Raw genomic sequence first — 12,121 nt, 5'->3', positions numbered from 1 at the left:
CCAGTTTTTTATTCCAGGAGTAGATCGCAGTCTCTTGGGAGTTGGACATCCCTGTGGTAGACAATAGACAACTCATTCCTTGGAACACCATTTTTAGACACTGGAAGAAGCGGGTGGGATGACTGGCTCCAGCATCTTCCCCATTAATTCCCATGATGACCATCGTTAGTTTTGTCGCCCAGATAAATATGATATAGATTAGAATATACTGTGCTAGATGGATCTACAAACTGAGAATTTCCTTCAGTACTATTTCAAGCAACATCCTGGTTCATTGTTATGAACATTCTGTGCAGCTAATGAGGTTCAAAGAAAAAATGGAGCATAAAATTATTTTGAAGCATGGGCTGGTTTTTAAATGGGGAAGAGGGGCAGGGAAGTAAGCCCCGAGTTCATCTGGTCAGTCATAGCAAACTCACTGAAGGTTGCTCAGAAATACACAATTTGAAAATGGCACATTAAGCAGTGAAATCTACCAGTGTATACCAGAAAGGCTAAAAGCTATCAAAAATAATACACGCAGCATGTCTCAATGGGCTTGCTAACAGAAACTTATGTTTCTAATATCTCTGTTTTTTAATAGCATACTTCTCCATAACATGTGAGAAGCACCACAGGTTTGTTTTCCACAGGGAAAATGTAGAAAATGTGTGCCAATGATATAAACTTGAAATGGAACAGAGCCACAATTATAATGGACAACAGAGGGTTGCAACCCCAAGGCCTGATACATATTTAATGTATGAATTTTAACTTCATAACTCAGTGATGTATTCTGATGCTGTCACAGATTACACTTACATAAAATGGTTACATAAAATAAGCACACTTAACTATTTTGTTTGATAGAGGCTTCTTAAACACTGTACTTGCAAATGCTGTGGGCTGCTGGAGATGGACCGTTCCTGATCTCCTATCTATGGAAGGTTGTGTGCTGCTCTCTCAACCTCCCCCTTACCCTTTTATGTGCAAAATCCTCTCCAATGCCTTTCTGGAATTAAGCATGATGACAAAGCATCACATCAGCACCAAGATTAACACTAACCTTCATCTACTTCAATCCAAAATTTGCACTCAGAATTTGAGGTGGATCAGCAAACCCTGGTATCTCACCCTTCCACTTTTTGAGCTAACCATGGTACAGTATTGCTACAAGTCTGGTGGAGTGGGGAATAGGCTGTATGCCGAGACCCTTCCAGCCCCTGGATCCGGCAAGTATTAAAATATAAGCTATGCTAGCTTCCTGATGAGGTGGCCACCTGGGTGATGGGCCATTGGGGAGCTAAAGAAAGGTGCTCTGTGCGAGATGGTGAATGGGAGAGGCCCCTCCCTCAACCTGCAGATAGTTAGAAGGACAACGCCAGAGTTGATAGTAGAAAGTTGCGGCGTTGTGGTCCAGAAGAAAAGCAGCAAGCTGGAGAGAGTCAGAGCAATGTTTGATTTCTGTTTGAAATCCTAAATATACCACAGTCTCCACTGTTCCTCATTCTTAAAGGAAACACAAAGAGCCTGAAACCCCTGGAATTTTACACCAGGTTCAACAAAACTATCTCTGCAACTTTCATGGTTAACTCTAGAAAGAGAAGGGGTGGGCTTATTTGTTTGCAGGAGAGGAACCCATGAGTTTACATTACACCTATCCAGTCTTTTAATGATGGATAGGAGTTTGTTTTTTTTAATGCTTCCAGAAATATATTTTATTTATTCATTTAATTGCTAACATTTATGTGCCACTGGCAGGGCTCTCGCAAGCAGCTTACAGTAATGAGAAAGTTTAAAGAATGTGCTATGTAGAAACTATAAAACCCTGACACATGCTGCGGTTTTGCAGAATGCTATTTTTGTATGAATAAAAAAAACAAGGGGGTGGGGATAAGACCTGAATTAAATGTTGGAGCACTCTATGCTTTGGTGATTATTTGCATTTCATTAAGGACAGCCATATGCCCTGCCGGAAGCCCCATATGTGAGGCAATAACTTTCTCAGCAGATGGCATTACAGAAACAAAATAAATATTATGAGGAGAAGCGTAATGACTACACAGCCAGTGAAAAATGGAGGGGAAAATAAATAGTGAGTAGCTCGTTTCCGCTTTGCTTTCAGCTGTGACATACTTCCATAATGCCCACAAGCACTAGTTCAGTAGGATTAAGAAACTGATGTTGCCCTTTGTGGCCAAGATTCATTAGATGCCTGGGAAAATGTTTACCTGTTATATTTAAACACCATGTATTTTTGTGCAATATGACGAACACACACACACTCACACACACACACACAGCAACTTCTGTAGAGAGTTTTCAGGGGAAGGTGGTCAGATCCTAACCATTATTTTGATCCTTGTTAGCAAGCAACACCTTTGTTTCCTGCATCCAACACAAAGGTGACAAAAACCAGGTGTAATTTGCCCCCTCCCCATACAGTAAGTTGACTCCAGTCACAGACTCAGTAGAGGTAAACCAGGTCATCTCCTCATATTGCTTGAGGACTCAGTAAGCTTGGGCTCCAGATTGGTGGGTTCTGGGAACTGGGGAAAATGGAACCACTGATAAACAAGAAGGAGAAGGATGCTCAGAGGAACTTCCTTGCTATTCAGAGGAGCTGAGGGCAGTGACATGATTGCGATTGCAGCTAGAGTGCCAATGGCACAAGACTTACAGGTGACAGCTCATTTTCAGTCCTACTCTTTGGGCAGTGATGGCAGCAAAAATAACTTGCTTCTGTATCAACAATGCATCTGTGCAATGTCAAAGGCCTTTTTCCAGATGTTGAAAGGTAGGGAGGGGGCAATAGGTCAAACTCTTGGGGAACCTGCTGTGAGCAGTTTGCCTTACAATTTGCTGGCTAATTCACTTGCATCTGTGTCAGCTTGGATGGAATAGTCCAGCAATGTCATTTTTTCATACTTTTCAACTTGTGCAGCTTGAGGATGTGGATGAGCTACTTGGAACATTAAAGAATTCACTGGGGGAGGAGTGGAATCTATGCCAAATACGCTGTGGTGGAAATATTTAATCTCCAAAATCTAAATAAATCATAAACCTTTGGAGCCCATCCCACGACCAAGTAATTTCAGGACTGCATTTCTTTTTAAAAAGAAACAGAAGTGAGAACACAGAGATGCGACACAGGAGATCAATTGCCAGGAGATCTATTTTAGTTCCAGAATTAAAGATTTTATCAAAGTGGTCTCATAGATTAAGGTGTGTGTGTGTGTGTGTGAGAGAGAGAGAGAGAGAGAGAGAGAGAGAGCGCCCTGGGAATGGGATGAGATTATGGCAAAACAAAGTCACTATTTCCAGATGCATCTCTAGACCCCATTTACTTGTGCCATCTTTTGATTGTTTCCTGTGGGTCGGTGGGGAATCTCGCTGCTCCACTGTACTTTGTTAACACTTGATTTGTGTAACCCTGTCAAGCTTAGTGTGGCACCTCAAGTCCTTGGTGTAGCTGTAAAGTGTGGAAATGAGATATGTCTCTGAAGGCACAGTGGACACATGCCAGGAAGAAGGCATCCAATCAGAACTCCCTAGCAAATGACCACAAGTGCTGGGGGGGGAGGGGAGAGGCATGCCTCTTCTACACAATTATCCCCTTGGCTTCTGTGAAGTAGGTGCAATACAGCCTGCTGCTCTGGAATTCTTCCCAGATTGCTCCCTCATCCCCTAGTCGGAGGACCTGCGTTAAAGAAACTGAGCCATTTCGTTCAGGAAAAAAAGATCAGTGAAACAGCAAAAGCACAACAGTAAGGAGGAAGAAATTCCTCCTTAAGCTCTCATTAAGCCTCACCATATGCACAGCGCAGCAAAGAGCTCTTTGGTGCTACTCGGAATAAAGAGAGAACAGCAGCAGCAGCAGCAGCAGCGAAAAGGAAGTTTCAAAGCCCTTCCTCTGCACAGACTGCTTTCAGAATACATTAAGGATAACACAGTTGCACATTCAGTTACAATTACTAATTCTCTGAGTAAATAAGGAGGGAAAAAATAGGATTGAATAAAAGTTCTGAAACTGTAGCGATGAAAGAACTAGCTGTCTCCTGGCATGACAAGATTCTTGCAAACGGATTTCAACTATCTGGGTGCCTCTTGGCCTCTCTCCACCCATCCTCCTACTTCAGCTTCTGCCTCTGATTTTGGATTTCTCTCTGCCACAGTCTCTCCCTGCTCACTAAGCCCTGTTACCCCTTCAGCTTCCGACACCACCTCATCCTAGTCTTCTCCCTCTTCTCCCTCTGACCACTCATCGTTGTCCCACCACCAGTTCCCGGGCTCTGAGCCCTCTTCCCTTGGTGGTTCTCCAGCTGTTCCTCTGCGTCCAGCCACTTCATGACACCTGATTGATCTCAATGGACTGTATTGTTCAGTTTCCCTGAGTTGTCAGGCTGTTGCTCAAGTCTGCTCAAGTCTCCATAGAGCCTTCATGAGAGCCGGCAGCTCCGAACCCATCTACCTCCTCTCCTTGCTTCTCTTACCTTGTCCCCCTTGCCTCTTCTCAATATTTCTAGCTTTCTTCAGGCTACTCGGGAACCTTAAGGGAACATAAGCCTTGACGAAATCTCTCTCTTTGGGGGGGGGGGGACCACTGAAGTTCTTGATTGTACATCAGAATATTTGTATAATGGTGATGTTCTGGATGAAGCCAAGTCAACTGCAGCCTGCACACACAGAAAGCAAGACTGTGGAAGCTTCCATAGATTTGTGCTTCATTCTCTCTAATAACTATGATGTACAGCTATGACCCCACACCCCTGGGTCACATTAAGGTTCGAGAAATCCCTTTCCTCCTACCTTTCCTGGAACAGGTATTTATTAGCATTCCCCCCCATCTTCCTGTCTTCTCCATCACCTCCATTTTAAACATCTGTATCTTTCTGCCTTCATGTGGCCCAGGCCCAAGTCATCTGCATTCATTTGTGTCTAGGCCTTAATTGCAGCCCAGTCAATAACTGGCATCAGTCTGCACTCCTTATTTGACAGCAGGAAACTTCCCCCTACCTCTGCCTATGTCTGTGGTAGAACAGTTAAGCTCTTTAGTTCAGGCACTGCAGGTCTGGGTAGCCTGTGTACAATTTTGCTGTAACCAACCATTTTACTCTTCCCCAAACATTGCATCATAGCAGTTGAAACACCAAAACACTTTTATTCTGTTTATGCCGTTTTGGCACTTGTAATAGACGTATTTCTCTTGAAAACCAAATTGGTACTCTGTGGTTTTTACTAATTCTCCCAGAGTAACTAAGGATACGGTTCAACCTTGCTTTTGGAGCATCATAATTAAAGACACATGTAGACTTGGTAACAAAAGTAAAGGTAAAGGACCCCTGACATTTAAGTCCAGTTGCAGACGACTCTGGGGTTGCAGCGCTCATCTCGCTCGAGGGAGCCGGCGTTTGTCCTCAGACAGTTTTTCCGGGTCATGTGGCCAGCATGACTAAGCCACTTCTGGTGCAATGGAACACCAAAACCAGAGCAGTGCACAGAAACGCCGTTTACCTTTCCGCCAGAGCATTACCTATTTATCTACTTGCACTTTTTTTTTTCATTTGAGTGCTTTTGAACTGCTAGATTGGCAGGAGCTGGGACTGAGCTCACTGCATAACGGGGATTTGAACCGCCGACCTTCTGATCAGCAAGCCCAAGAGGCTCAGTGGCTTAGACCACAGCGCCACCCGCGTCGTGCTTTACCAACAGTCAAAGCCACCTAATCCTTACTAAATGTGCTGGACACTCTGCATCACGTGGCCAGCTTGTAGTATTCATGCTACACCTAGGAATGACATAGTTCCAGGTTACACTTCATTGCAGCCAGGTCAGATGTATCCAAAAATGATGCCAAAAAAGTTCCAGTATTTACTTGTTAAATACTGTACTTTGCTCTCTGGAGTGTTTCATGCATTAGGGAAATGTTGATCCTCTGGCATGCTCGCAGGCCATCCATCCACATTACAATGCGGGGAAATTGTAAAGATAGGGTGCCTCTGAAAACCGTTCGAACTTGTTCTTAATGTGAGAAGGTAACTGGATGGAAAGGGGATCAAGCTATTTCACCTTTTGACAAAACCGTTGCACAGCATCTTGAACTCCTCGTTAAGAAGAAGAGAAAGCGAAATCTTCCTCTCAGGAGTGTTGCAACTGAATCAGCTCAGAAAGGGGTATGCTGAAAGGCTTAATTTAGAAATGTGCTTTGTAAAGTGAACAGAGGCTGCAAAGATCCATGATATGGCCATTATACATCACTTTGCTTTTGAAAGCACAAGCAAGGCCAGCAACATGTTGCCAAATGCAGCTTTCTTGTGAAATTGCAGCCTATTAGCATCGAACCCCCAAGCAGAGCTTCCCTCTGATGTTCTGTTGCTAGCATCTCCAATGCGACGCGAATGTGTGCGTAGTGTCAGGGAGCAGGGGATCAGCAGGCTGCTCTCATACACAAGGCTCTCAAAAAGGAAATCCAGAAAGAACTCCAACAAACAAAGAAGGTGAAAGACAAAAGACTGATACATGCCCCCTAACAGTCCAAGTCTATGAATCATCACATCGCTACCAGTGATCAGTTCCTCAGACTACTTTCCTTAGTAAGAAATTCCAAATTTGCTGTGGAAATTTCACTTTTCATACAGTCAGGTGGCAATTCTCATCAAAATCACATTCTGGGCTTAGCTAGAGTAGTTTTTAACCTTTTCAGACATTCATTTGGGGACACACACACACTCTTAGTGCTGCCATTTTGACAGTAGATTGTCACAATGCTGCTACTTTGGAGGCAAGTATGCTTCTGAATACCAGTTGCTGGAAAAAGCAGGAAAATAGAGTGCTCTTGTGCTCGGGTCCTGTTTGTGGGTTTCCCATGGGCATCTGGTTGGCAACCATGAGAACAGGATATTGAACCGAATGGGCCATTGGCCTGATCCAGCAGGCTCTTCTTAACCTCTTCTATGATCTACCCTAGGTGAGGCTGCAAAACTCTCAATATATCCTTAGTAAGTACTAGATTGTTGAAATGTCAAAACCTAGCATAGGCTGCATATACCCATAACTAGGGATGAACAAATATGTTAATTTTGGTTTCTCACAGTTCCTCATATTTCTCATCTCAGATCTCCACATTTTCACGTCAATTTGCAAATTCTTTTTTTAAAAGTCCTCATAAACAATTGTCCCAATAGGTACATTTTTGCAATGTAATGCCTTTTTGCACACTATTTTCAATACTGTGTGCATTCTTATGCAAACTTGTGGATTCTGTATACATTGTTTGGTTGCAGAACTACGCCACATAATTCAGTGAAGCGCACTTTTCAAAGGATGAATGCATTTTGGTTCATACATGGTTTCAGGAAGTTTGAATTAAGTAGGTTCGCTTGTTCATGCGAAGTGAACTGAATTTTTCTCCCATCCTTACCCATAACACAAGAGCAAACCAAGAAAGTAGAAAGACACTACCTAGAAGAGGAGAGTGTTAAGCACTGATACCTGGGAAAGAGAAAACACGAGCCAAACCTCCGAAAGAAGCTTTCATATGAGAGCCAGAAAGAAGCACTAGCTGCCTCAAGTCCCGAAGAAAATGAGCAACAATAAAATCGGGATTCTCCATCGTCTGCCCACTGAAATGTTACAAGGTGGCTTGTTACCAGATTGATAAGCAAAGCAGGAAAATGGAAGGGATGCCTAAGGCTTTGGTAGACACCTGCTCTCACCATGTGTGTGTCAACAGAAGCCTATTGATATCAAAACAAGTCAAAGGTGTGGTTATTTAAAAAAAAAAATTAGGAGGGCGTGAGTCATCCATAGTCAAACAACTTGGAAGCGCCTGAAGCTCCAGAGACTGTGAGGAAGAAGCAAAATGAGATGCCACAGCTGACCCACAGAGCACCATCAGGCTGGATTCCCTAAGCAGGGAGCTTTTGCCTCTAAGCAGTTTTCATTTTGATCCCTTCTTGCCTGATCTGTGGGCATTTGCTGTTCCATTCAGAAGCACAGATCTATTCTGCTCCACCAGCACACAAGCATTATTATAATGCATCTTGTTTCCAGGCTGCTTGCTAGCGTGTCCACTTTTAATTAAATTTTGATTACATTTGCCTGGCTATTTAAAGGCTTGCACACTGCATGCATCAGTCCATGCTTCATTTACAGTCTCCGCTCTCTCCAAACTTTCTTGGTTAATTTCTTTTTTCCCTTTGCCCTGCTGACTTATCAGATGATGTTGATGGGTCAGACCAGGGGAAGCTGCTGCCCTCTTGATGCTTCTGGAGTCCCAACTCGCATCAGCCCAAGTCAGCACTGCTGGCCAATGATCAGGAATGATGGGAGGTATAATCCAACAATATCTAGGGTGCCACTGTTTCCCTATCTGTGGCTTGGAAGGTTGTGTGAATTCAACAAATCGGTTGTTTAACATTTGTATCTTACTTTTGTTGAATTTTGACTGAATCTCCCAAAAAACCAACATTTTGGAACCAACCCAGAGGCAAAACTTTCATTTTTATAATATGTTTGGGAATTGCCTAAGGAATATGTCGAAGACATATTTGGGATGCAGTATTCCTCTGGCAGAATTACAGTTTCCACCCAGTGTAAGCTCAAAATCTGGACTGCAAATTACAAGAAGGCAGGCTGCAGTTGGGCATTCATTAATGCCAAGGTTACTGCAGAGGAAGAAGGTCCCCATAACGAGGATGGCATGGAACTCAAAGTGCATCTTTCCTGCCAGGTTAAGAACTGCGCTGAGCAGGCAGATGGCTGAACCTCATTATGATGCAGAATTGCAGCACAAAAGGGTGAAATAGTGGTAAATTAAATTAGCATTCATGAGGAATGAATGGCAGCCTATGATGAATGCCAAATGCCACTTTTATTTCATGCCACATTATACCTGGATAGGATAAGTGCCAAAAAGCATTTTCCTCACTGAGACTAACAAGATGAGCCAAGTCTTGGACATATGCAAACAGTCGCCTCTCATTGCTTTGCAGACACAGAAAGGAGGATTTGAAAGTTACAGTTACATGAGCAAAGAGAAAATGTAGAGTGTGCCCCCCCTCACTTTGCACAATCCACACTTGCCCAAGACAGTTTTGGCACCTGAGGCAGAAAATCCAAATGCTAGCCTTTTTAGGAGGATAAAACAAAACAAAAAAAGTAACAGAATAACAGTCCCTGTAATGGGACTCAGAAAGCTGCCACCCGAGATGGACCATGTCATCCTGCCTAACAATAAAGACAGTCTTGAGCACAATCCTGTTTGCGTGGTGCACATAACCTCAAAAACTATTTGAGTTTGCCGCAGAGACACATTCTTGATGCATTCCACTTCCTTTCTGAGATGAAACAAAACTGTTTGCTCGCTAGCTGTCCAAGAAGTTCTATAAGGACAAAGAACTATAAGGATGAAAGACTGCCCCAAAAGTGGAAGGGTCCACTTAGCAAGCTATAGCAGACTAATAAATAAATTAATAATAATAATAATACTTTCATTACTTATACCCTACCCATCTGGCTGGGTTGCCCCAGCCCCTCGGGGCAGCTTCCAACACATATAAAAACATAATATAACATAAAACATTAAAAACTTCCCAATACAATAATAATAATTTTTGGAGTCCTATGTGGAAACAGCCTCCCATTGCACTCAGGCAAGGTTCTTCAGTGCCTCAGATACAAATAAGCTATGCAGCACACACTTTACTTCTGCATAGACCTCCTGGAAAGCCACAGGTGAGTTTCAGAGTCTGAAAGGGTAAAGAAACCCACAGAATGCCATGAACTGGCAGGACAACAGAGGAAAGGGAAGAGGATTCTGGTGAGGGATGTAGCCATGATTGGTACACATTGGGAGGATCTGGAGACAGAGAAGGGGAGGTTGGGGACTTAGGAGGTACTCACAGGACATCAGAGGATGTTGCAGGAGCAGCTAACTGTTCAGGGCAGCTAGGGATGGGTGACACATCACCGGAAGCAGAGGCATCTCCGTGGACATGGCAGCCTCTGATCGGAAACAGCAGGAAGAGCACTCCAGGAGAATAAGGCAGGCAAGGGAAAACAACTCAGCTCACTAGTGGACCAGGTGGAGATCATGAGGCTCGTTAGGTCAGAGAAGAAGTTTGTGGTCACTCAGCTGGATGAGGCTCAGGGCAGGGAAAGAACACATGCTTCGTCAAGTGGAGAGACACAGCTGCTCAGCTGGAGCAAACTCAGGTGCAGCAATCAAGATTGGGAAGGGTAAAAGGGAAGCAAGTCAGAAGCTCTGTGTCTGCTTAGTTTTCTCTGATGATGGGCCACAGTTTGGTTGCCTTGGGATGACCACTGGACTGGGACTTTGAGACTGACCCCCAGGTGTTCCAGCTCTGGATCTTCTGCCAAGGCAGGAACCTGACCTTCAGGATTGACTTCAGACCTTGCTTGTTTTGGACCTGGACTGGTGTTTGACCATTTGGATAGTCTGACTACTCTCCAGTGTTGTCCTTGGGACTGGACTATCAGGACTTACTTCCAGGTACACCAGAAGGATGATGTACTATACTTCATATCTCCTACAAAGGCTGCTGAAACTGATAAAAAGCAAACTCAGGTTTGGAGCATTTTTTCCCCCCTCTGGTGTTCTGTCAGGAAAAAAAAGACTCCTGGTAATGAGACACTGCTTACTATCTGAAAGGCATGACACCAAAGGAAAAGGAGCAGGGAGGGAAGAGGGGCGAAGCAAACTCAAGCACTACTTCTTAGTTACAGGGTTCTTAAAATCATCAGCTGGAATGAAAAGTGTTCAAAGAAGAGAGGAACCAACAGTTGCTGGTCTCTGAGCTGGGCCATTAGAGTGTCTCCTGTAGTCCCCCTTTCTCCTGCTAGCGTGGGGTGGATAACCTCGGGTCCAGAGGCCAAATGCAGGTCTCCTAAGGCTACACCCCACCCCCAGGCACCTCTGGCCCTGCTTCACATGCTTGAGCATCTTGGCCTGCTTAGAATGTGTCCTTGGAGTCTGATGATTACGCTTGCTTGCCTGGAGGATAATGAGGTTATGTGTTTAAGAATTTGCTGTGCAAAGGTGAACCGTATATTCACTGTTCACCCATTTTTGCTCCTGGCCCCGCCCACCAGGGGCATATGCCCCAGAAGGTTGCTCAGAAGGGAATGCAAACCTCAGGTTGAACCAGGTGTTGCTTTGTATGGTCAGAACATATAGCTCAGATCCTTTGGCAGTTCTGTTTCCTTCCATTCCCAGTTCAAAGTGCTGATTTTGGCCTTTAAAGTCTGAAATTACCAAAGGCTAGTTTACTTTAATGATTACCTACTGGCATATAAGTACGCCTGCTTTATTTACTATGTAATTTTAGAACTTGCCACTGACCCGTCTTACTGTGCTAATGTATTATTTGTTTGTAGTGTTAAATTGCTTGTTGGTACTGAATTATTTTTCTGGTGCTGCTGTGTGCATTTACTACTGTATGCTAAGATAACAAACTGGCAGCGGGGAAGCTCCCATATGGACACAACCCCAGATAACGACAACAGACAACACTTGTCCTAAAAGTTAACGAAGCCCTAAGCACAGCATGCTTAATGATTCTTTGAAAGTGAAGGACAGTCATTTTTAGTTTCGACCAATACAGAGTTCTTTATAGGATTTGGGGTGGGTAAAAATAAAATCTATGTTATTGCCAAATTAGAAGGCCAAAGTAAACAGGAGAAATCTGTTTCATAGCACGGACTATCTGCACCAAGCAATAGAAGAATGTCAGATCATCTGTTACATGGCTGACTCACACACACCAGCTTTTCACACTAATGGGGTGCTGTATTTTGTTGATGACCCACATTCCTTTCCTGCCAACTGGTATCACTTTTTTGTTTACTCTGGCTTAGTCAGTAATGGATTACCCCACACAGTTGTGGATTGAAACATGGGGACGTTTCATGCCTTACTCAAACTCCACTGCAAAATCTAAAATTATTCTGAGCCCTGCAAACACCATCATTTCTGCAAACACCTGCTTTTCTTATATCACACACATCTTAGAGAGGCCACTGAGGAAATGGATGGATGCCCAGATTTTCTTCATTATTTTTTTTAAAAAGCCTGAAATTTCTCAGTTAGCAGGACAATGCACGCTGAACATGTGCAGAGGTA

The sequence above is a fragment of the Podarcis tiliguerta genome (genome assembly GCF_965153285.1).
Source record: "Podarcis tiliguerta genome assembly, chromosome: 3".
Taxonomy (NCBI): domain Eukaryota; kingdom Metazoa; phylum Chordata; class Lepidosauria; order Squamata; family Lacertidae; genus Podarcis; species Podarcis tiliguerta.
This window is presented reverse-complemented; position numbering follows the sequence as displayed.